The sequence below is a fragment of the Lactuca serriola genome, chromosome 9 (genome assembly GCF_051521515.1).
Source record: "Lactuca serriola cultivar US96UC23 chromosome 9, Lser_US96UC23_V15, whole genome shotgun sequence".
NCBI classification, from domain to species: domain Eukaryota; kingdom Viridiplantae; phylum Streptophyta; class Magnoliopsida; order Asterales; family Asteraceae; genus Lactuca; species Lactuca serriola.
The window spans coordinates 150,132,632-150,138,041 of NC_136416.1; the positions used below are offsets into that span (position 1 = coordinate 150,132,632).

At 35.2% G+C, this 5,410-nt stretch overlaps 1 non-coding gene across 1 annotated transcript; it reads right to left on the reverse strand.

The window, feature by feature from the left end:
- Window positions 1-4,405: 4,405 nt before the first annotated feature.
- LOC145077494 (small nucleolar RNA R71) lies at window positions 4,406-4,511 on the reverse strand. Its single transcript, XR_013693237.1, has one exon. It is a non-coding gene; the product is annotated as a small nucleolar RNA R71 (small nucleolar RNA).
- Window positions 4,512-5,410: the final 899 nt, after the last annotated feature.

A 5,410-nucleotide genomic window follows, 5' to 3' on the forward strand; every position in this document is an offset into this window, starting at 1 on the left:
TTCGACAAGGACCACGTCGCGGTGGTGTCCAACCATAACGTGGTGGATCAATATAAGGCAACTGTAAAACCCGCACGTTAGGTCGAATGGAAAGACTACCAATCGGTTTTTTGAGGAGAATTTTGACCAAAAACCCTTAAAAACCCAGAAGAAGTCCGAAAATCAAGTGAAGCTCAAGGATTGAATAAGATTTAGAATAATTCCACATTGATTTAGTTGCTTTGATAATCATTACTTATGTCTAGCTTATTGTACATGGATTTTGTGTGTTCTTCTACTACAATGAGAGGATAAATACCTTTTACTTCTGTTTGGTGAAGATGAACTTGATCCATATTTGTTGATTTTGATATTTGGATGATTATATTTGATTTTACTTGTGTTTGATATTTAAACCCTAGAGTGTTTAGTTCTACTTTACATTGCTCATAAATAAGATTTTGTGTGTTAATTGATCATATTAATTTCATGAATTTGTCTCCTAATTGTTTATAATCATTATATAGTTAGAGCTAGGATAAACCACATCTTAGATTAAGTAATTAAAGTTAGTAACTTTAACTGTGTTAGAGAGAATAATTAATCTTAATTTGTGCTTGGTTGCTTAACTTGATCATAGGAAAGTAACTACTGTCATTCATAGTCCAATTTGTGCTTATTATCAATTTCTTGTTTGTGACATCCCCATTTTCACGGCCAGAAAAGACCGATTTTGTTTATGCTTTATAAAAATCAGAGTACCTCTTTTAATAAAAATGTTGCGGAATTTGTTCCCAGTAAAACATGATAAATACGTTACCAAGCATTTCCGAAGAAAAGTATTTTTTATTCTTTTTAAAACATTTGGGATGTCATCGTCAATACAGAAACATAAGCATAAACAGAACTTACATTCATTATCACTAGTGATTTATATCTCCTTAATCTCTCAGTGTAATGTGACTTCATATCAACACCTGTGATATAAATAAACTGAGTGGGTCAGGTTGGGAAACCTGGTGAGTGCATAGGGTTTTCAATCCATAATAATATAATTATAATGTTTAATCATCAAACAATTAACCCAATTACCCATCCCCATTATCTTCTTTATTCCTAAGTACCTTCCCTAAGGATTTATCCTAAGGGTCGTCTCCTACATCATATTTACCTTGTCATCTACTTACATCACATGTCCTTATATGTTTGTTCCTAAGGAATCTCCCTAAGGATCATCGCCTACATCGCATAGACAATATTGATTCAGGGATTACTCCCTCAATACGTGCCCAACAAGGGTTAGGGTATCATCGCATGAATATGTAGTTACAACATCGCATGAACTCATAATTCATAGTAAGGGGTTAGAGTATCATCGCATGAATATGTAGTTACAACATCGCCTGAACTTGTAATTCATCACCTACAAGTTATGAGCCTGCTGGTGCTTCCACGGGGTTGTCTATATTAGTCCGTGGTCGCCATCTATACTCTGGTAGATGACTACATCTCCAAATTGCCGGACAAGGTTATAGTATCTTTCATCTTACATCATCGATTCATCATCACCTATATATCCTTACCTAATTATCATCACCTATCTCTCATTATTTTATTTCATCACACACCAACTATTTCATCTACCCATGATTTATTCCAACATATTTGTAGATATAAAATAAATATACAATTTAAATCATTTAAAACATGTATAAAATCATTCATCCAGCATAGACAACAAGTATTAAGATAATATGCACACATAGCACATAATTTATATAAAATACTTCATATCTATGTGTAAGATGAAAGGGACCATGCACTCACATAAATACTTCATTACTTGAAAAGGTGGTGATTCCAAACTCACATAACGCTTCGCTTCTTAAAAATAATTTCCTTCGACAAAACCTAGAGTTTAGTCTATTATTCGTCGAGACTACTTAGTAGTCTAGATATTATTACTATTATATAAGCATTAAACAATACTTATATAACCCATAATAATAGCCCAAGTACTTATTATAAGTTCCTAATAACGTTACTATAATTAAATAAAAGCTATATTAAAAATAGCGTAGGCGTAGCTCACTTACAACGGGCTTTATAGATAACCGGGCTTTTCTTGGAGCAGCGTTCCCGAGCCGAAAAACTCTTCTTCTTGGAGCCGTTGAGAACTCCGGGACTTCCGTCTCGTGTTAGGGAGGTTCCCTAGGCTTTTTGGGGGGTTTCGTGGCTAGAGAGAGGTTCTAGAGAGAGAGAGAGCGAGAGAGTAAAGAAAATAAAGAATGAGAAAGGTGTGAAGAAAATGAGGGTGGGAGAGGTTCTATGTATAGGGTGAATAATGGCTGAACTTGGTGCCACATGTCACCATCTAGTGGCAAGACTTGGGGAGAAAGCAATAACCAAGATTGTGCCACGTCACCCATTTTCGCACATCACACTTCCGACTTCTAAAATCCGTAACTTTCACATACGAGCTCCGTTTTTGACGTTATTTATATCCACGCATAGGTAAAAATAATATCTACGACTTTCATTTTGACTTCATCGGCTAATTATCGACTGATCTTAAATTTAACAGTACGAGGAGATTATACTGTTAAATGTTCGCGTAAAATTCATAACTTCTACATACGGACTCTGTTTTCTTCTGTCTTTTTACCGTTGAGTTCCTATTAATGAGATCTTCAATTCTCATTTAGGTCGCGCATGCCAAAAACGATCGATCTAAAATTCGAGTTTCGGGCAGTGCACTGTTAAGCCAAATCTTAGAAAACTCATAACTTCCTCATACGAAGTCAGATTTGGGCGTTCTTTTTTTTTTTATATGTTCTCGTTTTACCGTATACTACAACTTTTGTTTAGATTTCTAAGGCTAAAAAGTCCTCTATCGTAAATTCACTATTTACGTCTCCCGGTGTCATGTCGGTTTTGCCGTAAAACTTCGACGAGCCATAACTTCTTCGTTATAACTCGGATTTCGGCGGTCTTTATATGTACGGAACCCATGTAACATATACTAAAACTTAGTTAATATTAATCCTTCTAAATAATCTTTTATCAAAAACTCATTTTTGACGCTCATTGTCTCTAAATTGACTAGCCCGGATCTGCGGGCGTTACATTGTTTAACTTGTGCATGATTGTTGCTTAGTAATTCATAAATTGGTAGGCCTAGATATTTGATAATAATAGCTATTAACAAATTGGTAATCAATATAATCCATCCATAAGAAATCAACCACATGAGAAGGTGAAATCGGATCTAAACATAAGTATTCTTTTTATTCTTGAAGTTAATTTGTTTTCTTTGCTTGCTTAATTGTTAGCTGATAATAAGTTTTTCCGATCTTGAAAAATCAGTAAAACCCCCAATCATAGTTTGTTTCTTAATTTAATTAGAAGTACTAAATTTATTTAATTAAATTTCGTTCTCTGTGTTCAACACCCGACTCACTTGAGCTATCCTATGCTCTGACTAGGTACATAACCTATAAGTGCATAGTTAGCAAATTAAGTTAGGTTATAAATTAAAACCGAGTAGGTATAATTTTGCACATCAAGTTTTTGGTTCCGTTGGTGAGGAACGACTTATTTAATTTATATATTAATTGATTTTAGTTTAGATCCTTTTTGTGGGGAGAAAAACCGCAAAAAGTTACTTTGGTTGCGTAAGTATTTTTTTATTTTTCGGTATGAGGTGCAACAACGTCGTGGTCATATTAACCACGTCGTGGTCTCATCTCAGTAAATTTTTAGTGATTTTATTCCTTTTATTCCTTTTTGATTTGTTTTGTTTTTGTTTCAGTGATTTATGACCAGAGGATCTTAAACTCCAACTGTTCCTGCACTAGAAGATCCATAATCAGCTTTTCACAAGAAGAAAGACAATAAGTGCGGTGAATCAAGCAATACTTTCACATCTGAAAAATTTGAGCTTTTTTAAAAGACACTGAGTAAGAAGGAAGTAGGATACGAGCTAGAAACATCTACCAAAGAAAGTTCAGATGAAGAGGAGATAAAAGGCAAGGTTGAAGAGATGATAAACATAACGAGAATGACTATGGGAGATTACTAGAAGTGGATACATGAAGAACACAGACCAGGTCTTATCCCACCTGAGATACCAGCCAAAAGAAGTTTTGATCTCAAAGAGCAGATTCTATCGATCCTCAAGGACATATATTTCCGTGGGAAAGAGTACGAAGACACATTTAAGCATATTGATAAATTAAGGACATTGCAAACTACTTCAATGTTGCTAACATGCCAAGAGAATACGTGTTACTTAGGATGCTTCCGATGAAATTTACCGGTGAAGCCATGGTTTGGTTGAGGTCACTTGCACCTGGATCCATTACTACATGGACAAATCTTCGTGGCGCTTTTATTGAGAAATTGAGTCCACTTTCAAAGATCTCATAGCTCAAGAAGAAGATTGCTAATTTTCAACAGTAGGTTGGAGATTCGTTGTATGAAGCATGGGAAAGGTACAAGGGCTTGCTTAGAATTTTTCCTCAACATGATCTTAATGTCCAACAAGAAGTGTCCATTTTCTATGATGGAGTGAATGTCACTACTCGACAACTTCTTGACTCCCAAGGACCAATGACAAAGAAGGAGCCGACAACAATCAAAGAGTTGATTGAAGAGTTTTCAAAGCACTTACATGAGTATCATAACCCAAGAGAGGATGTTACTAAAGGAAAAGGAGATGGAGGGAACAAGAACATGACTGTGGTTTTGGCAAAGTTAGAAAATATGGATAGACAAATGAAAAAATTGGATAAATCCATTCATTCCATAAGATTTAGGTGTGATAATTGTCGTGGGCAACATTTAACAAAGGATTTTCATTTAGATGAAAATGGGAACAAGAAGGCACAAGTTTTCTACTCTACTGGTGAAGAGTATGATGAAGATTGGAGGAAGCCCAAGAAGGAGTGGTTTCCATATGATGAGTGCAAGAAGCAAAAAGATGAAAAGTATAGAAAAATCGGTCGAGGATTTTATCAAAAGGAGCAACCACTACTCGAGAAGAAGATCGATTTTGAGTCGGTACTTCATAGATTTATGGAATCATTTGAAAAGATGCATGATGCTACTAATGCTAATGTAAGAAATCATCAAGCTTCCATCAAGAACATAGAGACTCAACTTGGGCAACTAAAAACACTTGTCCATGAGAGATTACCACCTGGAAATTAAGACCCAAAATCACAACCTCATGTAATGACAATCTACACTGAAGAATAGGTTTATTCAGGGCCATTTATGACCCATGAAGCAACTACTATACAACCCAATTCGTGTTTGGAAGAAGAGAAACTTGAAGCCAAAAGAGCAAAATGTGGATCACATTCTGATGATTAACCACATTGTGGTGGCTTTACCATGTTATGTTCACGTAAGGATAAAATATTTAACT